Here is a 22,236-nt window from a genome sequence, read left to right as displayed (position 1 = left end):
CTCTCTCTCTCTCTTTCCCTCGCGCTCTCTCTCTCTTTCCCTCGCTCTTTCTCTCCCTCGCTCCCTCACTCTCTCTTGCGCTCACTCTCTCTTGCGCTCACTCTCGCTCCCTATCTCGCTCACTCTCTCTCTTTCCCTCGCTCTCTCTCTCTCGCTTTCTCGCTTGCTTTCTTTCCCTCACTCTCTCGCTCTCTTTCTCTCTCACGCGCTCTATCGCTCTCTCTCTCGCTAGCGCTCTCGCTCTCTCTTGTGATTGCTTTCGCTCACTCTCTCTTTCGCTCTCTCTCTCTCGCTCGCTCTCGCTCTCTCTCGCGCGCTGTCTCTCGCTCTCTCTCTCGCTCGCTCTCTCTCTCTTTCCCTTGCTCTCTCTCTCTTTCACTCGCTCTCTCTTTCTCTCTTTCCCTCGTTCTCGCTCTCTCTTTCCCTCGCTCTCTCTCTCTTGCTCTCTCTTTCCCTCGCTCTCTCTTTCCCTCGCTCTCTCTTGCGCTCGCTCTCGCTCTTTCACTCTCTCTTTGCTCGCTCTCGCTCTCCTTCTTTCCCTCGCACTCTCTCTCCTTCATTCCCTCGCTCTCTCTCTCTTTTTTTCCCTCGCTCTCTTTCCCTCGCTCGCTCTCTCTCTCTTTTCCTCGCTCGGTCTCTCGCTCTCCCTCGTTCTCTCTCTCTTTCCCTTGCTCGCTCACTCTCTCTTTCCCTCACTCTCTCTCTCTCGCTCTCTCTCTCTTGCTCTCTCTTGCTCTCGCTCTCTCTCGCTCGCTCTCTCTCTTTCACTCGCTCTAACTCTCTCTTTCACTCGCTCTCGCTCTCTCTCGCTCTCTCTTTCCCTCGCTCTCTCTGTCTCGCTCTCTCTCTCTCCCGCGCTCTCTCTCTCTTTCCCTCGCTCTCTCTCTCTCTCTTTCCCTTGCTCTCTCTCTCTCTCTTTCCCTTGCTCTCTCTCTCTTTCCCTTGCTCTCTCTCTCTTTCCCTCGCTCGCTCTCTCTCTTTCCCTCGCTCGCTCTCTCTCCCTTTCCCTCGCTTGCTCTCTCTTTCCCTCACTCTCTCTCTCTTTCCCTCGCTCGCGCTCTCTCGCTCTCTCTCTCTCTTTCGCTCGCTCCTTCTTGCGCTCGCTCTCTCGCTCGCTCTCTCTCGCTCTCTTTCACTCGCTCTCACTCTCTCTCGCTCTCTTTCACTCGCTCTTGCTCTCTCTCGCTCTCTCGCTCTCTCTCGCTCTCTCTCTCTCTTTCCCTCGCTCGCTCTCTCTCGTTCCCTCGCAATCTCTATCTCTTTATCTCTTTCCCTCGCTCTCTCTCTTTCCCTCGCTCTCTCTCTTTCCCTCATTCTCTCTCTCTCTTTCCCTCACTCTCTCTCTCTTTCCCTCGCTCGCGCTCTCTCGCTCTCTCTCTCTCTTTCGCTCGCTCCCTCTTGCGCTCGCTCTCTCGCTCGCTCTCTCTCGCTCTCTTTCACTCGCTCTCACTCTCTCTCGCTCTCTTTCACTCGCTCTTGCTCTCTCTCGCTCTCTCGCTCTCTCTCGCTCTCTCTCTCTCTTTCCCTCGCTCGCTCTCTCTCTCTCGTTCCCTCGCAATCTCTATCTCTTTATCTCTTTCCCTCGCTCTCTCTCTTTCCCTCGCTCTCTCTCTTTCCCTCATTCTCTCTCTCTCTTTCCCTCGCTCTCTTTCTCTCTCGCACGCTCTCACTCTCTCGCTAGCACGCTCGCTCTCGCTCTTCCTCTCGTGCTCGATCTTGCTCTCTCTCTCTTGCAATCGCTTTCGCTCACTCTCTCTCTCGCTCTTTCCCTCGCTCTCTCTCTCCCTTTCCCTCGCTCTCTCTGTCTTTCCCTCGCTCTTTCTCTCTCTCTCTCCCTCATTCTCTCTTGCGCTTACTCTCGCTTGCGCTTACTCTCTCTTGCGCTCGCTCTTGCTCTCTCTCTCTCTTTCCCTCGCGCTCTCTCTCTCTCTCTTGCTCTCTTTCCCTCGCTCTCTCTTTCCCTCGCTCTCTCTTTCCCTCGATCTCTCTTTCCCTCGATCTCTTTCTCTCTCGCGCGCTCTCTCGCTCTCTCTCTCCGTTCTCGTGCTCGCTCTCTCTCTCGTGATTGCTTTCACTCACTCTTGCTTTCTCGCTCGCTCTCGCTCTCTCTCGCACGCTCTCTCACTCGCGCTCTTTCCCTCGCTCTCTCTCTTTCCCTCGTTCTCTCTCTTTCCCTCGCTCTCTCTCTCTTTCCCTCGCTCTCTCTCTTTCCCTCGCTCTCTCTCTCTCTTTCCCTCGCTCTCTCTCTCTCTTTCCCTCGCTCACTCTCTCTCTCTCTCTTTCCCTCGCTCTCTCTCTCTCTTTCCCTCGCTCTCTCTCTCTCTTTCCCTCGCTCTGTCTCTCTCTCTCTTTCCCTCACTCTCTCTCTCTCTCTCTTTCCCTCTCACTCTTTATCTCTTTCCCTCGCTCTCTCTCTCTCTCTTTCCCTCTCTCTCTCTCTCTCTTTCCCTCGCTCTCTCTCTCTCTTTCCCTCACTCTCTCTCTCTTTCCCTCACTCTCTCTCTCTTTCCCTCACTCTCTCTCTCTCTTTCCCTCGCTCTCTCTCTCTCTCTTTCCCTCTCTCTCTCTTTCCCTCTCTCACTCACTCTCTCTCTTTCCCTCTCTCACTCTCTCTCTTTCCCTCTCTCACTAACTCTCTTTCCCTCTCTCACTCTTTCCCTCTCTCACTCTATCTCTCTCTTTCCCTCGCTCTCTCTCTCTTTCCCTCGCTCGCTCTCTCTCCTTCCCTCGCTCTCTCTCCTTCCCTCACTCTCTCTCCTCCCCTCATTCTCTCTCTCTTTCCCTCGCGCTCTCCCTCGCGCACTCTCTCTTTCCCTCGCTCACTCTCTCTCTCTCTCTTTCCCTCGCTCTCTCTCTCTCTTTCCCTCGCTCTCTCTCTCTTTCCCTCGCTCTCTCTCTCTTTCCCTCGCTCTCTCTCTCTTTCCCTCGCTCTCTCTCTCTCTCTTTCCCCCTCTCTCTCTTTCCCTCGCTCTCTCTCTCTCTCTTTCCCTCGCTCTCTCTCTCTCTCTCTTTCACTCGCGCTCCCTCTCTCTCTCTTTCCCTCGCGCTCTCTCTCTCTTTCACTCGCTCTCTCTCTCTTTCCCTCGCGCTCTCTCTCTCTCTCTCTCTTTCCCTCGCGCTCTCTCACTCTCTTTCCCTCGCTCTCTCTCTCTTTCCCTCGCTCTCTCTCTCTTTCCCTCGCTCTCTCTCTCTTTCCCTCGCTCTCTCTCTCTCTCTTTCCCCCTCTCTCTCTTTCCCTCGCTCTCTCTCTCTCTCTTTCCCTCGCTCTCTCTCTCTCTCTCTTTCACTCGCGCTCCCTCTCTCTCTCTTTCACTCGCGCTCTCTCTCTCTTTCACTCGCTCTCTCTCTCTTTCCCTCGCGCTCTCTCTCTCTCTCTCTCTTTCCCTCGCGCTCTCTCACTCTCTCTCTCTCTTTCCCTCGCGCTCTCTCTCTCTCTCTTTCCCTCGCTCTCTCTCGCTTTCCCTCACTCTCTCTCTCTTTCCCTTGCTCGCTCTCTCTTTCCCACGCTCACTCTCTCTTTCCCTTGCTCGCTCTCTCTTTCCCTCGCTCGCTCTCTCTTTCCCTCGCTCTCTCTCTCTCTTTCCCTCGCTCACTCTTTCTCTCTCCCTCTCTCTCTCTTTCTCTCGCTCTCGCTCTCCCTCAATCTCTCTCTCTCTTTCCCTCGCTCTCTGTCCCTCGCTCTCTCTCTCTCTTTCCCTCGCTCTCTCTCTTTCCCTCGCTCTCTCTCTCTCTCTTTCCCTCGCTCTCTCTCTCCCTCGCTCCCTCTCTCTCTCTCTTTTTCCCTCGCGCTCTCTCTTTCGCTCGCTCTCTCTCTTTCTCTTTCCCTCGCTCTCTCGCTTTCTCTCTCTCTTTCCCTCGCTCGCAATCTCTCTCTCTTTCCCTCGCTCGCACTCTCTCTCTTTCCCTCGCTCGCTCTCTCTCTTTCCCTCGCTCACTCTTTTTATCTCGCCGTCGCCCTCGCTCTCACTCTCTCTCTCCCTCTCCCCTCTCTCTCTCTCTCTCTCTCCCTCTCGCTCTCTCTCTCTCCCCCTCGCTCTCTCTCCCTCGATCTCTCTCTCTCCCTCGCTCTCTCTCTCTTTCCCTCTCTCTCTGTTTTCCCTCTCTCTCTGTTTTCCTCGCTCTCTCTTTCCCCCCTCTCTCTCTCTCTCCCTCGCTTTCTCTCTCTCTCTCTCTCTTACCCTCGCTCTCTCTCTCTCTTTTTCCCTCGCGCTCTCTCTCTCTCGCTCTCTCACTCTCTCTCTCTCTTTCCCTCGCTCTCTCTCTCTCTTTCTCGCGCTCGCTCTCTCTCTTTCCCTCACTCTTTCTCTCTCTCTCTTTCCCTCACTCTTTCTCTCTCTCTCTCGCTGTCTCTCTCGCTCTCTCTCTCGCTCGCTCTCTCTCGCTCGCTCTCTCTTGCTCGCTCTCTCTCGCTCTCTTTCGCTCGCTCTCTCTCGCTCTCTTTCGCTCTCGCTCTCTTTCGCTCGCTCTCTCTCGCTCGCTTGCTCTCGCTCTCGCTCTCTTTCGCTCTCACTCTCTTTCGCTCGTTCCCTCTCTCTCGCTTCCTCTCTCTTTCGCTCTCTCGCTCGCTCTTTTGTTCCCTCGCGCTCTCTCTCTCTTTCTTTCCCTCGCTCTCTCTCCCTCTCGTGCTCTCTCGCTCTCTCTCTTGCTAGTACGCTCGCTCTCGCTCTCTCTCGTGCTCGCCCTCGCTCTCTCGCGATCGCTTTCGCTCTCTCGAGATCGCTTTCGTTCACTATCTCTTTCGCTCGCTCTCGCTCGTTCGCTCTCGCTCGCTCTCGCTCTCTCTCGTTCTCGCTCTCTCTCTCTCTCGTTCTCGCTCTCTCTCGTTCTCTCTCTCTCTCTCTCTCTCTCGTTCTCGCTCTCTCTCTCTCTCTCACTCTTTCCCTCGCGCTCTCTGTCTCTCTTTCCCCTCTCTCTCTGTCTCTCTTTCCCTCGCTCTCTCTCTCTTTCCCTCTCTCTCTCTCTTTACCTCGCTCTCTCTCTTTCCCTCGCTCTCTCTCTTTCCCTCGCTCTCTCTCTCTTTCCCTCGCTCTCTCTCTCCTTCCCTCGCTCTCCCTCTTTCCCTTGCTCGCTCTCTCTTTCCCTTGCTCGCTCTCTCGTTCCCTCGCTCACTCTCTCTTTCCCTCGCTCGCTCTCTCTTTCCCTCGCTCGCTCTTTCTCTCTCCCCCTCTCTTTCTCTCGCTCTCGCTCTCCCTCGATCTCTCTCTCTCTTTCCCTCACTCTCTTTCCCTCACTCTCTCTCTCTCTCTTTCCCTCGCTCTCTCTCTCCCTCGCTCCCTCACTCTCTCTCTCTCTCTCTCTTTTCCCCTCGTGCTCTCTCTTTCGCTCGCTCTCTCTCTCTCTCTTTCCCTCGCTCTCTCTCTCCCTCGCTCCCTCACTCTCTCTCTCTCTCTTTTCCCCTCGCGCTCTCTCTTTCGCTCGCTCTCTCTCTTTCTCTTTCCTTCGCTCTCTCGCTTTCTCTCTCTCTTTCCCTCGCTCGCACTCTCTCTCTCTTTCCCTCGCTCTCTCTCTCTTTCCCTCGCTCGCTCTCTCTCTTTCTCTCGCTCACTCTTTTTATCTCGCCGTCGCCTTCGCTCTCGCTCTCTCTCTCCCCTCGCTCTCTCTCTCTCTCCCCCTCACTCTCGCTCTCTCTCCCTCGCTCTCTCTCTCCCTCTCTTCCTCGCTCTCTCTCTCTTTCCCCCTCTCTCTCTCTCTTTTCCTCGCTCTCTCTTTCCCTCCCTTGCCCTCACTCTCTCGCTCTCTTTCCCTCACTCTCTCGCTCTTTCCCTCGCTCTCTCTCTTTCCCTCGCTCTCTCTCTTTCCCTCGCTCTCTCTCTCTTTCCCTCTCTCTCTCTCTCTCTTTCCCTCACTCTCTCTTTCCCCCTCTCTCTCTCCCTCGCTTGATCTCTCTCTCTCTCTCTTACCCTCGCTCTCTCTCTCTCTCTTTTTCCCTCGCTCTCTCTCTCTCGCTCTCTCTCTCTCTCTCTCTTTCCCTCGCTCTCTCTCTCTCTTTCTCGCTCTCTCTCTTTCCCTCACTCTTTCTCTCTCTCTCTTTCCCTCACTCTTTCTCTCTCTCTCTCGTTGTCTCTCTCGCTCTCTCTCTCTCGCTCGCTCTCTCTCGCTCTCTCTCTCTTGCTCGCTCTCTTGCGCTCGCGCTCGCTCTCGCTCTCTTGCGCTTGCGCTCGCTCTCTCTCTCTCTCTCTCTCCCTTTCGCTTGCTCTCTCGCGCTCGCTCTTTCTCTTTCGCTCGCTCTCACTCGCGCTCTCTTTCGCTCCCTCTCTCTCGCTTCCTCTCTCTTTCACGCTCTCGCTCACTCTTTTGTTCCCTCGCTCTCTCTCTCTTTCCCTCGCTCTCTCTCCCTCTCGTGTTCTCTCGCTCTCCCTCTCGCTAGCACGCTCGCTCTCGCTCTCTCTCGTGCTCGCTCTCGCTCACTTGCGATCGCTTTCGTTCACTCTCTCGCTCGCTCTCGCTCTCTCGCTCATTCTCACTCTCTCTCTCGCTCGTTCTCGCTCTCTCTCTCTCGCTCGTTCTCGCTCTCTCTCTCGCTCGTTCTCGCTCTCTCTCTCTCGCGCTCTCGCTATCTCTCTCTGTCGTTCTCGCTCTCTCTCTCTCTTTCCCTCGCTCTCGCTTGCTCACTCTTTTCGTCGCTCTCTCTTTTCCTCGCTCTCTCGCTCTCTCCCTCGCGCTCTCTCTCTCTCTCTTTCCCTTGCGCTCTCTCTCTCTTTCCCTCTCTCTCTCTCTTTCCCTCGCTCTCTCTCTCTCTTTCTCTCTCTCTCTCTCTCTTTCCCTCGCTCCCTCTCTCTCTCTTTCCCTCACTCCCTCTCTCTCTCTTTCCCTCGCTCTCTCTCTCTCTTTCCCTCGCTCCCTCTCTCTCTTTCCCTCGCTCCCCCTCTCTCTCTCTCTCTCTCTTTCCCTCGCTCTCCCTCTCTCTCTCTTTCCCTCGCTCTCTCTCTCTCTTTCCCTCGCGCTCTCGCTCGCTCTCGCTCTCTTGCGCTCTCTCTCTCTCTTTCCCTCGCTCTCTCTCTTTCCCTCGCGCGCTCTCTCTCTTTCCCTCGCGCTCTCTCTCTTCCTCGCTCTCTTGCGCTCGCTCTCTCTCTCTCTCTCTCTCTCTCCCTTTCGCTTGCTCTCTCGCGCTCGCTCTCTTTCTCTTTCGCTCGCTCTCACTTGCGCTCTCTTTCGCTCCCTCTCTCTCGCTTCCTCTCTCTTTCACGCTCTCGCTCACTCGTTTGTTCCCTCGCTCTCTCTCCCTCTCGTGCTCTCTCGCTCTCTCTCTCGCTAGCACGCTCGCTCTCGCTTTCTCTCGTGCTCGCTCTCACTCGCTTGCAATCGCTTTCGTTTACTCTTTCTTTCACTCGCTCTCGCTCTCTCTCGCTCATTCTCACTCGCTCTCTCGCTCGTTCTCGCTCTCTCTCTCGCTCTCTCGCTATCTCTCTCTGTCGTTCTCGCTCGCTCTCTCTCTCTCTTTCCCTCGCTCTCGCTTGCTCACTCTTTTCGTTGTTCTCTCTTTTCCTCGCTCTCTCGCTCTCTCCCTCGCGCTCTCTCTCTCTCTTTCCCTTGCCCTTTCTCTCTCTTTCTCTCTCTCTCTCTCTCTCTCTCTCTTTCCCTCTCTCTCTCTCTCTCTCTCTCTCTCTTTCCCTCGGTCCCTCTCTCTCCCTTTCCCTCGCTCTCTCTCTCTCTCTCTCTTTCCCTACTCTCTCTCTCTCTTTCCCTCGCTCTCTCTCTCTCTCTTTCCCTCGCTCTCTCTCTCTTTCCCTCGCTCTCTCTTTCCCTCGCGCTCTCTCTCTCTTTCCCTCACGCTCTCTCTCTCTTTCCCTCGCGCTCTCTCTCTCTTTCCCTCGCGCTCTCTCTCTCTTTCCCTCGCGCTCTCTCTCTCTTTCCCTCGCGCTCTCTCTCTTTTCCTCGCTCTCTCTCTCTTTTCCTCACTCGCTCTCTCTTTCCCTCGCTCTCTCTCTCTTTCCCTCGCTCTCTCTCTCTTTCCCTCGCTCTCTCTCTCTTTACCTCGCACTCTCTCTCTCTTTCCCTCGCTCTCTCTTTCCCTCTCTCTCTCTCTCTCTCTTTCCCTCGCTCTCTCTTTCCCTCGCTCTCTCTCGCTCTCTCTCCCTTTCGCTTGCTCTCTTGCGCTCGCTCTTTCTCTTTCGCTCGCTCTCACTCGCGCTCTCTTTCGCTCCCTCTCTCTCGCTTCCTCTCTCTTTCACGCTCTCGCTCACTCTTTTGTTCCCTCGCTCTCTGTCCCTCTCGTGCTCTCTCGCTCTCTCTCTCGCTAGCACGCTCGCTCTCGCTCTCTCTCGTGCTCGCTCTCGCTCGCTTGCAATCGCTTTCGTTCACTCGCTCTCTCGCTCGTTTTCGCTCTCTCTCGCTCGTTCTCGCTCTCTCTCGCTCTCTCGCTATCTCTCTCTGTCGTTCTCCCTCTCTCTCGCTCTCTCTTTCCCTCGCTCTCGCTTGCTCACTCTTTTCGTCGCTCTCTCTTTTCCTCGCTCTCTCGCTCTCTCCCTCGCTCTCTCTCTCTCTCTTTCCCTCGCGCTCTCTCTCTCTTTCCCTCGCTCTCTCTCTCTTTCCCTCTCTCTCTCTCTCTTTCCCTCGCTCCCTCTCTCTCTTTCCCTCGCTTCCCCTCTCTCTCTCTCTCTTTCCCTCGCTCTCTCTCTCTCTCTCTCTTTCCCTCGCTCTCTCTCTCTCTTTCCCTCGCTCTCTCTCTCTCTTTCCCTCGCGCGCTCTCTCTCTTTCCCTCGCGCGCTCTCTCTCGCTCGCTCTCTCTTTCCCTCGCTCTCTCTCTGTCGCTCGCTCTCTCTCTTTCCCTCGCTCTCTCTCTCTCTTTCCCTCGCTCTCTCTCTCTCTCTTTCCCTCGCGCTCTCTCTCTCTCTCTCTCGCTCGCTCCCTCTCTTTCCCTCGTGCCCGCTCTTGCTCTCGCTCTCTTGCGATCGCTTTTGTTCACTCTCTCTTTTGCTCGCTCTCTCTCTCGCTCGTTCTCGCTCTCTCTTTCGTTTTTGCTCTCTCGTTCTCGCTCTTTTCCTCACTCTCACTCTCTCTGTCTTTTCCTTTCTCTCTCTCTCTCTTCCTTGCTCTCTCTTTTCCTCGCTCTCTCTCTCTCGCTTTCCCTCGCTCTCACTCTCTTTCCCTCGCTCTCACTCTCTCTTTCCCTCGCTCTCTGTCTTTCCCTCGCTCTCTCTCTCTTTCCCTCGCGCTCTCTCTCTCTCTCTCTCTTTCCCTCGCTCTCTCTCTCTCTCTCTTTCCCTCGCTCTCTCTCTCTCGCTTTCTCTCTCTTTCCCTTGCTCTCGCTCTCTCGCTTTCTCTCTCTTTCCCTCGCTCTCTCTCTCTTTCCCTCGCTCTCTCTCGCTTTCTCTCTCTTTCCCTCTTTCTTTCTCTCGCTCTCTCTTTCCCTCTCTCTCTCTCTCTTTCCCTCGCTCTCTCCCTCTTTCCCTCGCTCTCTCTCTCTCTCCCTCGCTCTCTCTTCCCTCGCTCTCTCTCTCTCTCTCTCTTTCCCTCGCTCACTCTTTCTTTCCCTCGCTCTCTCTCTCTCTTTCTTTCCCTCGCTCTCGTGCTCTCGCTCGGTTTCTCGCTCGCTCTCACACACTTGCGCTCTCGGACGCTTGCGCTCTCTCGCTCTCTCTCGCTCTCTCTCTCTCTCCCTTGCGCTCTCGCTCGCTCTCGCTCACTATCGCGTTCTCGCTCGCACGCTCGTGCTCTCGGAAGTTCACGCTCTCACGTGGTCTCGCTCTCTCTTTCGTTCACTTGCTCGCATTCACTCTCTCGCGCTCGCTCTCTCTCGCTCTCACTCTCTCTTTCGCTCGCTCTCACTCTTGCTCTGTGTGATAACTGCACAGAAATGATTGACAGGTAATACGAGCAGACCTGAGCCCAGGCCAAGGACACTCATGCTGGGTCACTTATGCTGCTCTGATTTCTCACTCACCATTCACTTCCCCTTTGAGCTTGGAGCTGATTGGATACAGACTGATCACATTGTGAAGTTCTTTGCTGCTGAAGCTCTCATCCGTGCCTTTGTTACCTCTAGACTTGACTATTCAAATTCACTCCTGGCCGGCCTCTCACATTCTACCCTACGTAAACTAGAGGTGATCCAAAACTCGGCAGCCCATGTCCTAACACACACCAAGTCCCACTCACCCATCACTCTTGGCTTCCGGTTAAGCAATGCCTGGATTTCAAAATTTTCATCCTTGTTTTCAAATCCCTCCATGGCCCTCGCCCCTCCCTATCTCTGTAATCTCCTCCAGCCCCACAACCCCCGAGATGTCTGCACTCCTCTAATTCTGCCCTCCTGAGCATCCCTGATTATAATTGCTCAACCATCGGTGGTCGTGCCTTCTGTTGCCTGGGCCCCAAGCTCTGGAACTCCCTCCCTAAACCTCGCCACCTCTCTACCTCTCTTTCCTCCTTCAAGACGCTCCTTAAAACCTACCTCTTTGATAAAGCTTTTGGTTGCCTGCGCTAATTTCTCCTTATGCGGCTCGGTGTAAATTTTTAAAAATTTCATAAAGCGTCTTGGGATGTTTTACTACATTAAAGACGCTATATAAATAAAGTTGTTGTTGTTATTGTGACTTCAGTAAGTCAGTGCTGGCCTCTGCTGGACCACACGGGATCAGCGGCCGGACTGTGTGTTGTTGCTGTTCAGGCCCAAACATTGGCCACTCATACCCGAGGGAACCTGACCCATACAGACTGTACACAGCTAGATCGTCACCTGCACAATCCCCGGGGGAGGGAATTCATTGAAATGGGAATCAAGAATCATGAAGTCTCTTTAAATCCAGCCGCTGAAGTCTAATTATCGCACTGACATCTGACTGACACGAATGTGAGATAAGTGCCTTTGAAACACTATCACCCTCGTGCAATAGTCAGAAAGCCCACCTTCCTGTCTCAGCATAATTGCTTTGGCCACGGTCGGTATCATTCCCTCCTGTCACTGGTCGACGTCTTCTCCGGATTTAGCACTAACCAGAAACTTGGTGCCAGCCTTAAACTGGCTGGACAGTGTGGAGCAGTGGGATGCGAATGTGACCTTACTCCTTCACCACTGCACTGCACAACCCACATTCACTCCTTAACTAGCAGCCGTGGCTCAGTGGGCAGCACTCTCACCTCTGAGTCAGAAGGTTGTGGGTTCAAGTCCCACTCCAGAGATTTAAGCACAAAATTCTAGGCTGACACTCCCAGTACAGTACTGAGGGAGTGCCGCACTGTCGGAGGGGCAGCACTGAGGGAGTGCCGCACTGTTGGAGGGGCAGTACTGAGGGAGTGCCGCACTGTCGGAGGGGCAGTACTGAGGCAGCGCCGCACTGTCGGAGGGGCAGTATTGAGCGAGTGCTGCACTGTCGGAGGGGCAGTACTGAGGGAGCGCTGCACTGTCGGAGGGGCAGTACTGAGGGAGTGCTGCACTGTCGGAGGGGCAGTATTGAGGGAGTGCTGTATTGTCGGAGGGGCAGTACTGAGCGAGTGCTGCACTGTCGGAGGGGCAGTACTGAGGGAGCGCTGCACTGTCGGAGGGGCAGTACTGAGCGAGTGCTGCATTGTCTGGTGCCGTCTTTCGGATGAGACGTTAAACCGAGGCCCCATCTGCTCACTCAGGTGGATGTAAAAGATCCCACGAACTCAGAACATCCCAAAGTGGATGAGCATCAATGGAATACTTTGATGTGTGGTCACTGTTGTAACATAGGAAACATGACAGCCAACTTTTGCACAGCAAGCTCCCACAAACAATAATCAGAATCGTTTTTTAAAGAGATGTAGGTTGAGCGATCAATATTAGCCAGGACATTAGGTAAAACTCCCCTGCTCTACTTCCAACGATGGCCTTGGGATCTTTTGTGTCCACTCGAGAGGGAAGACGGGGCCCTGGCTTAACATTTCATCCAAAAGACTCTACCTCCGACAGTGCAGCGCTCCCTCAGTACTGCCCCTCCGACAGTGCAGCGCTCCCTCAGTACTGCCCCTCCGACAGTGCAGCGCTCCCTCAGTACTGCACTGGGAGTGTCTGCCTGGATTTTGTGCTCAGGTCTCAAGTTGAAGCCACGTAGAAACATAGAAAATAGGTGCAGGAGTAAGCCATTCGGCCCTTCGAGCCTGCACCACCATGCAATAAGATCATGGCTGATCATTCCCTCAGTACCCCTTTCCTGCTTTTTCTCCATACTCCGTGATCCCTTTAGCCGTAAGGGCCATATCTAACTCCCTCTTGAATATATCCAATGAACTGGCATCAACAACTCTCTGCGGCAGAGAATTCCACAGGTTAACAACTCTCTGAGTGAAGAAGTTTCTCCTCATCTCGGTCCTAAATGGCTTACGCCTTATCCTTAGACTGTGTCCCCTGGTTCTGGACTTCCCCAACATCGGGAACATTCTTCCTGCATCTAACCTGTCCAGTCACGTCAGAATTTTATATGTTTCTATGAGATCCCCTCTCATTCTTCTAAACTCCAGTGAATACATGCCCAGTCGATCCAGTCTCTCGTCATATGTCAGTTCTGCCATTCCGGGAATCAGTCTGGTGAACCTTCGCTGCACTCCCTCAATAGCAAGAACATCCTTCCTCAGATTAGGAGACCAAAACTGAACACAATATTCCAGGTGAGGCCTCACCAAGGCCCTGTACAACTGCAGTAAGACCTCCCTGCTCCTGTACTCAAATCCCCTAGCTATGAAGGCCAACATGCCATTTGCCTTCTTCACCGCCTGCTGTACCTGCATGCCAACCTTCAATAACTGATGTACCATGACACCCAGGTCTCGTCGCACCTCCCCTTTTCCTAATCTGCCGCCATTCAGATAATATTCTGCCTTCGTGTTTTTGCCACCAAAGTGGATAACCTCCCATTTATCCACATTATACTGCATCTGCCATGCATTTGCCCACTCACCTAACCTGTCCAAGTCACCCTCCAGCCGCTTAGCATCCTCCTCACAATTCACACCACCACCCAGCTTAGTGTCATCTGCAAACTTGGAGATATTACACTCAATTCCTTCATCCAAATCGTTAATGTATATTGTAAATAGCTGGGATCCCAGCACTGAGCCCTACGGCACTCCACTAGTCACTGTCTGCCATTCTGAAAAGGAGCCGTTTATCCCGACTATCTGCTTCCTGTCTGCCAACCAGTTCTCTATCCACGTCAGTATATTACCCCCAATACCATGTGCTTTAATTTTGCACACCAATCTCTTGTGTGGGACCTTGTCAAAAGCCTTTTGAAAGTCCAAATACACCACATCCACTGGTTCTCCCTTGTCCACTCTATTAGTTACATCCTCAAAAAATTCTCGAAGATTTGTCAAGCATGATTTCTCTTTCATAAATCCATGCTGACTTGGACCGATCCTGTCACTGCTTTCCAAATGTGCTGCTATTTCATCTTTAATAATTGATTCCAACATTTTCCCCACTACTGATGTCAGGCTAACCGGTCTATAATTCCCCATTTTCTCTCTCCCTCCTTTCTTAAAAAGTGGTGTTACATTAGCTACCCTTTAGTCCATAAGAACTGATCCAGAGTCTATAGACTGCTGCAAAATGATCACCAATGCATCCACTATTTCTAGAGTTGCTTCCTTAAGTACTCTGGGATGCAGACTATCAGGCCCTGGGGATTTATCGGCCTTCAATCCCATCAATTTCCCTAACACAATTTCCTGACTAATAAGGATTTCCTTCAGTTCTTCCTTCTCCCCAGACCCTCTGTCCCCTAGTATTTCCGGAAGGTTATTTGTTTTTTCCTTCGTGAAGACAGAACCAAAGTATTTGTTCAATTGGTCTGCCATTTCTTTGTTCCCTATTATAAATTCACCTGATTCTGACTGCAAGGGTCCTACGTTTGTCTTCAATAATCTTTTTCTCTTCACATATCTATAGAAGCTTTTGCAGTCAGTTTTTATGTTCCCAGCAAGCTTCCTCTCGTATTCTATTTTCCCTCTCCTAATTAAACCCTTTGTCCTCCTCTGCTGAAATCTAAATTTCTCCCAGTCCTCAGGTTTGCTGCTTTTTCTGGCCAATTTATATGCCTCTTCCTTGGATTTAACACTATCCTTAATTTCCCTTGTTAGCCACGGTTGAGCCATCTTCCGCTTTTTATTTTTACTCCAGTCCGGGACGTACAATTGTTGTTCATCCATGTGATCCTTAAATGTTTTCCATTGCCTATCCACCGTCAATCCTTTAAGTATCATTCGCCAGTCTATTCTAGCCAATTCACGTCTCATACCATCGAAGTTACCTTTCCTTAAGTTCAGGACCCTAGTCTCTGAATTAACTGTGTCACTCTCCATCTTAATAAAGAATTCTGCCAGATTATGGTCACTCTTCCCCAAGGAGCCTCGCACAACAAGATTGCTAATTAGTCCTTTCTCATTACACATCACCCAGTCTAGGATGGCCAGCCCTCTAGTTGGTTCCTTGACATAATGGTGTAGAAAACCATCCCTAATACACTCCAGGAAATCCTTCTCCACTGCATTGCTACCAGTTTGGTTAACCCAATCAATATGTAAATTAAAGTCGCCCATGATAACTGCTGTACCTTTATTGCACGCATCCCTAATTTCTTGTTTGAGGCTGTCCCCAACCTCACTACTACTGTTTGGTGGTCTGTACACAACTCCCACTAGTGTTTTCTGCCCTTTGGTCTTCTGTAGCTCCACCCATACAGATTCACATCATCCAAGCTTATATCCTTTCTTACTATTGCGTTAATTTCTTCTTTAACCAGCAACGCTACCCCACCTCCTTTTCCTTTCTATCTATCCTTCCTGAATGTTGAATATCCCTGGATGTTAAGTTCTGACTCAGAAGCAAGAGCTCTTCACTGAACCACAGCTGACACAATCTCACACAAATAAACACAGCCCTGCTTTTCCATCCAATGTTGGGAACTGCATTATTTCAATCATTTGCTGCTTACCCCAGAATGCAGACAGGACAGGAGGAGCATGTCGAGGTTGAAGACTGCAGCAGAGAGAAATGTGGTAGACACCGCCATCTGGTGGCAGACTAGGCTTATTACATATACCTGCTCCTCAGTGTTAAGACCCTTAGAATAAATAAGAAACAGTGTGTGGATCTGGATTTGGTGCTGTTACAGCCCAGGAGGGTCGATCCTACTCTGCGACGGGGATCTCCACAGGTGACATTTAAATTGGCCTCAACTCCAACGCCAGGGAAGGTTTAAAAAAAAAACAAGGATAACAACTTGCACCTTTAAAAGAGTAAAACATCCCAAGGTACTTCACAGGAGTGTAATCAGACAAATTTGACACCGAGCCAGATAAGGAGATATTATGGCAGGTGACTCAAAGTGGTAGGTTTTAAGGGGCGTCTTAAAGGAGGAAAGAGAGATGGACAGATTTAGGCAGGGAGTTCCAGAGCTTGGGGCCCAGGCAGCTGAAGGCACGGCCACCAATGGTAAAGTGGTTATAATCAGGGATTTTAATTGCAGAGATCGTGAAAGGTTTTAGGGCTGGAGGAGGTTACAGAGATAGGGAGGGGTGAGGCCATGGAGGGATTTGAACACAAGGATGGGAATTTTAAAATTGAAGCATTGCCGGAACGGGAGCCAATGTAGGTCAGCGAGCACAGGGGGTTATGGGTGAGTGGGACTCGGTGTGAGTTAGGACATGTGGCAGCGAGCACAGGGGGTGATGGGTGAGAGGGACTCGGTGCGAGTTAGGACACGGGTCAGTGAGCACAGGGGTGATGGGTGAGAGGGACTCGGTGCGAGTTAGGACACGGGGCAGCGAGAACAGGGGGTGATGGGTGAGCGGGACTGGGTGTGAGTTAGGACATGGGGCAGCGAGCACAGGGGTGATGGGTGAGCGGGACTCGGTGCGAGTTAGGACATGGGGCAGCGAGCACAGGGGGTGATGGGTGAGCGGGACTCGGTGCGAGTTAGGACACGGGGCAGCGAGCACAGCGGGTGATGGGTGAGCGGGACTCGGTGCGAGTTAGGACATGGGGCAGCGAGCACAGGGGGTGATGGGTGAGCGGGACTGGGTGCGAGTTAGGACACGGGACAGCGAGCACAGGGGGTGATGGGTGAGCGGGACTCGGTGCGAGTTAGGACACGGGGCAGCGAGCACAGGGGGTGATGGGTGAGCGGGACTCGGTGCGAGTTAGGACACGGGGCAGCTGAGTTTTGGATGAGCTCAAGTTTACAGGTGGTGGGTGGACGGACAGGAGAGCATTGGAATCAATACCAAGTCTAAATGCACCAACACAGTGCCGTATTATGGGATGTTTTGTGCTGTGGGCTTGTGCCCATAAAGAACAGGAGAGAGATTGCAGCAAACTCAACAGTAACAGGACAGAGATAGGACCAAGCGGCAACTGAAAGTCGACTCTCTGATGTACAAGAGATCAGGTCTGACGGGTGCTGCTCAGTAACAGTGAACCGAGGCTGCACCCCAGGTGGGCAGAGATCCACTCTCGGTCTGGGCAGTTAGCGGAAAACCGTTGTGGAGGGGTCTACAATGTGATTTCGTCATGGAGCGGGGGCAGTGGGGAATTGTAGTCGGGATTCTCACTCCATGTTCTATCCAGTAAAACTTACTGGAAATTGTGGGTATGGAGAGCGGAGCCAAAGAACCAGAGGAGAGATGAGAATTTTTTTTTACACAGCGATTTGTGATCTGGAATGCGCTGCCCGAAAGGGCGGTAAGAACAGATTTGGTTGTAAGAAGAGACTGGAGAAGCTGGGATTGTTCTCCTCACAGCAGAGAAGGTCGAGAGGAGTTGGTCAAAATCAGGAATTGTTGAGAGTGAATCAGGAGAAACTGTTTCCAGTGGCAGAAGGGTCGGTAACCAGAGGGCACAGATTGACGGTGACGGCAAAAGAACCAGAGGGAGAGATGAGGAGAATTATTTTTAGCAACGAGTTGTTGTGATCTGGAATGCGCTGCCTGATAGGGCGGTGGAAGCAGATTCAATAGTAACTTTCTGTCATGTATGTATGCTTGGGGTCACTAGCCACCAGGTGGCGCCACTGTCGGAGGTCATCGAGCTGTATGCGGCCCAGGTATAAAAGGCAAGCCATCGTGTAATGTAATCACTTTAGGCCCGAATAAAGCAGAGCCAGGTTTGTACCTGTGTTAGTTTACAGTATTCAGTCTATCGAGTTGTGACATACATAACATTTGGCGACGAGGTAACTTAGGAACCTTCGCATGTAAAAATGAGCAGAATTGGAATTTTGGAGAGATTCGTGGGGGGAAAGGACTGGGCAGATTTTGTAGCTCGCCTGGAGCAATACTTTGTGGCCAACAAAATGGAGGAACCCACTGACTCAGTTAGGCGCAGGGCGGTCTTCCTCACGGTATGCGGTCCAAAAATCTATGGACTCATAAAGAATCTTCTCTCACCTGCAAGTCCAAAGGACAAGGACTATGAGGAATTGTGTGCTCTGGTACGTGACCATCTCAAACCAGAAAAAGGCATCATCATCTCACGATATCGATTCTACAAGTACGTTCGTTTTGAGGGCCAGAATGTGTCAGAATTCGTTGCTGACCTAGGTCGTCTAGCTGGACCGTGTAAGTTCGAAAACACGTTGGGAGACATGCTGCGGGACTTCTTTGTAAATCGGCATCAACCACGAGGTGATCCTGCGTAAGCTACTGGCAGCGGAGACGCTGGATTTGAGCAAGGCCATCGCAATTGCCCAGGCATGCATGACGACGGACAAAAACTTAAAACAGATGCCATCGCAAAATCGGAACTCGGCAAGTACTGTAAACAAGATTGTATCGTCGTTTGGCAGAGCTGCATATGGCAGGGCCTACTCGACTGTCTATGTGAAACCTGTGGCTGCCCAAAGTCCGCCAACGGGAATGAATCCAATGACACTGTGTTGGCATTGTGGGGGCAATCATCAGCCTCATCAGTGTCGGTTTAAACAGTACATTTGTAAAGGCTGTTCGAGATAAGGGCATCTCCAGTGTACGTGTCCAGAACTGAGCAAGTGTGCTGCAACACACCACGTGGAGGATGATGACCAGTATAGCGCGGATCTGGATATACAATCTGAGATACCAAAGGAGGAAGTGTATGGACTGTATTCATTCCTCACAAAGAGCCAACCGATAATGATTAATGTGAAACTTAACGGTGTGCCGGTACCAATGTAATTGGACATGGGTGCGAGTCAATCAATAATGAGCCAGAGGACATTCGACAAGCTGTGGGATACTAAGGCTGTGAGGCCTAAGCTGAGTCTAGTCAATGCCAAGTTGCATACGTAAACTAAAGAACTCATAACGGTGATTGCCAGTGCAGAAGCCAAGGTGTCGTATGATGGTGCGGTTCATGATTTACCATTATGGATTGTTCCAGGCAATGTTCTAACGCTGTTCGGCAGGAATTGGCTAGAAAAAATCAAACGGAGTTGGAACAATATCAAAGCGTTGTCGTCAGAGGACGATATTCCATGTGCTCAAGTGCTGAGCAAGTTCCCCTCGCTGTTTGAACCAGGCATCGGCAATTTCGGGGAGCCAAGGTGCAGATCCACGTGGACTCGGATGCAAGACCCGTCCATCATAAAGCTCGGGCGGTTCTGTACATGATGAGGGAGAAGGTCGAAATCGAACTGGACAGACTCCAGCGTGAAGGGGTCATATCACCGGTCGAATTTAATGAATGGGCCAGCCCCATTGTTCCTGTGTTGAAGAATGATGGCACCGTCAGGATTTGTGGAGACTACAAGGTCACGATCAACCGAGTTTCGAAACAAGATCAATACCCGTTACCGAAGGCTGATGACCTGTTTGCAATGCTAGCCGGGCGGGGGGGGGGGGGAGTCGTTCACTAATCTGACGTCGGCCTACATGACACAGGAGCTGGTCGAGACGTCAAAGAAACTTACGTGCATCAACACTCATAAAGGACTGTTTATCTACAACAGGTGTCCTTTTGGGAATTCGCTCGGCTGCAGCCATATTTCAGAGGAACATGGAGAGTCTACTGAAGTCCGTCCCTAGAACCGTCGTGTTCCAAGATGACATCCTGGTCATAGGTCGTGACACCGCCGAACATCTGAACAACCTGGAAGGGGTTGTACATCGTCTGGACAAAGTGGGACTCAGACTGAAATGTTCGAAGTGCATCTTCATGGCCCGGAAGTCGAATTCCTGGGGAGGAAAATTGCTGCTGACGGCATCAAGCCTACAGACTCGAAAACCAAGGCCATCAAAAATGCACCCAAGCCTTAGAATGTGATGGAGCTGCGTTCGTTCCTGGGTCTACTCAACTACTTTGGCAATTTCCTACCTAAATTGAGCACTTTTTTTTAGAGCCACTACATATGCTGCTAAGAAAAGGTGACAACTGGGTTTGGGGTGTGTCTCAACACAGAGCTTTTGACAAAGCTACTAATCTGCTTTGCTCTAACAAGCTGCTGGTACATTATGATCCTTGTAAGCGTCTAGTATTGGCCTGTGATGCTTCGTTATATGGAGTTGGTTGCATGCTCCAACAAGCTCATGAGTCAGGTAAACTACAACCTGTTGTGTATGCTTCTAAAAGTTTGTCAAATGCGGAAAGAGCCTACGGCATGGTAGAAAAAGAAGCATTAGCCTGTGTGTATGGGGTTAAAAAGATGCATCAGTACCTGTTTGGTCTTTGGTTTGAACTGGAAACAGATCGCAAGCCACTCATTTCATTGTTTTCGGAAAACAAAGGTATCAATACCAATGCATCGTCCCGCATCCAGAGGTGGGCGCTGACATTATCTGCCTATGATTATGTCATTCACCATAGACCTGGCACCGAGAATTGTGCCGATGCACTGAGCCATCTGCCATTGCCTTCACCGGAGATGGCGACGCCACAACCTGCAGACCTACTGTTAGTTATGGGTGCTTTTGAAAGTGAAGGAAACCCTGTCACGGCTCAACAGACATGGATCAGACAGGACCCGATATTATCGGTTGTGAAATGTTGTGTCCTTAGTGGTGATTGGTCTGCCATACCCAAGCAAATGGGTGACGAGATCATCGCAAAGACGAACTATCTATTCAGTCAGATTATTTACTGAGGGGTAATCGTGTTGTTATGCCTAAGAAAGGCAGAGAGAAATTTGTACATGATCTACATAGCACTCATCCCGATATTGTCATGATGAAAGCCATTGCCAGGTCTCATGTATGGTGGACTGGAATTGACTCTAATCTGAAATGATGTGTGCATCAGTGCAACACTTGCATGCAGCTAAGTAAAGCACCAGCGGAATCGCCGCTGAGCCTGTGGTCGTGGTCATGGCCATCCAAACCATGGTCCACATGGACTTTGCAGGTCCCTTCCTGGGAAAGATGTTTTTAGTTGTGGTGGATGCATATCCCAAGTGGATAGTTTGTATAATCATGTCATCCAGTACATCCACAGCTACCATTGAGAGCCTTCGTGTCATGTTTGTCACTCATGGTCTGCCCGACATCATTGTAAGTGACAATAGACCTTGCTTCACTAGTCTGGAGTTTCAAGAGTTCATGAAACTCAATGGTTTCAAACATGTGAGATCAGCACCATTCAAACCCGCATCTAATGGTCAAGCAGAGCGTGCTGTCCAAACCATCAAGCAGAGTATGAAACGTGTAACTCAAGGTTCACTGCAGACTCGCTTGTCTTGCATATTGCTTAGTTACAGGTCAAGACCCCACACGCTTACTAGGGTCCCCCCTGCTGAACTATTGAAGAAGAGAGGTCTCAAGACCAGGCTCTCTCTTGTCCACCCTGACTTGAACGATCATTTTGAATACAGATGTCAAAGTCAGCAGTGGTATCATGATCGCGCTGCTGTGTCACGTGACATTTCTGTTAACGATCCTGTGTATATACTAAATTATGGGCAAGTTCCCAAGTGGATCGCTGGTACTGTTACGGCCAAGGAGGGTAACAGAGTGTTTATCATCAAGCTCAAGAATGGGCAAACATGCAGGAAATATGTTGATCAGATAAAGCTGTGGCACACTGATGAACCGGAACAGTCTGAGGAAGACACAATCAGTGACCAACCAATCTACCCTCAGTCATCAGAGGACTCCGCTGTCATCAATGAATCTGGACTTTCAATCCCTGACGTGGTCATTGCCACTCCCATCAGAACGGCTACCCAGCCTCCAGTCATAACAGACTCAGAACACTCGCCCAAGGCTGGAGTTGAACTGAGACGATCAACTCAGGAGCGGAAAGCCCCGGACCGTCTCAATTTGTAAAAAGACTGTTACTAATATCTTAAAGGGGGATATTGTCATGTATATATGCTTGGGGTTACTAGCCACCAGGTGGCACCACTATTGGAGGTCATTGGACTGTACGCACATGTGTGGCCCAGGTATAAAAGGCAAGCCATCATGTAATGTAATCACTTTGGGCCCGAATAAAGCAGAGCCGGGTGTGTACCTGTATTAGTTTACAGTATTCAGTCTATCGAGTTACATAAGAACATAAGAAATAGGAGCAGGAGTAGGCCATATGGCTCCTCGAGCCTGCTCCGCCATTTGATAAGATCATGGCTAATCTGATCATGGACTCAGCTCCACTTTCCCACCCACTCCCCATAACCTCTTATCCCCTTATCGTTTAAGAAACTGTCTATTTCTGTCTTAAATTTATTCAATGTCCCAGTTTCCACAGCTCTCTGAGGCAGCAAATTCCACAGATTAACAACCCTCAGAGAAGAAATTTCTCCTCATCGCTGTTTTAAATGGGCAGCCCCTTATTCTAAGATTATGCCCCCTAGTTCTAGTCTCTCCCTTCAGTGGAAACATCCTCTCTGCATCCACCCTGTCAAGCCCCCTCATAATCTTATACGTTTCGATAAGATCACCTCTTATTCTTCTGAATTCCACTGAGTAGAGGCCCAACCTACTCAACCTTTCCTCAGAAATCAACCCCCTCATTCCTGGAATCAACCTAGTGAACCTTCTCTGAACTGCCTCCAAAGCAAGTATATCCTTTCGTAAATATGGAAACCAAAACTGCACGCAGTATTCCAGGTGTGGCCTCACCAATACCCTGTATAGCTGTAGCAAGACTTCCCTGCTTTTATACTCCATCCCCTTTGCAATAAAGGCCAACATTCCATTGGCCTTCCTGATCACTTGCTGTACCTGCATACTAACCTTTTGTGTTTCATACACAAGTACCCCCAGGTCCCGCTGTACTGCAGCACTTTGTAGTCTTTCTCCATTTGATTTTTTTTCTGCCAATGTGCATGACCTCACACTTTCCAACATTATACTCCATCTGCCAAA

The sequence above is a fragment of the Pristiophorus japonicus genome, chromosome 21, assembly GCF_044704955.1.
Source record: "Pristiophorus japonicus isolate sPriJap1 chromosome 21, sPriJap1.hap1, whole genome shotgun sequence".
In the NCBI taxonomy this organism is placed as follows: domain Eukaryota; kingdom Metazoa; phylum Chordata; class Chondrichthyes; family Pristiophoridae; genus Pristiophorus; species Pristiophorus japonicus.
The sequence above is the reverse complement of the archived record's forward strand: the minus strand, read 5'-3'. Positions refer to the sequence as shown.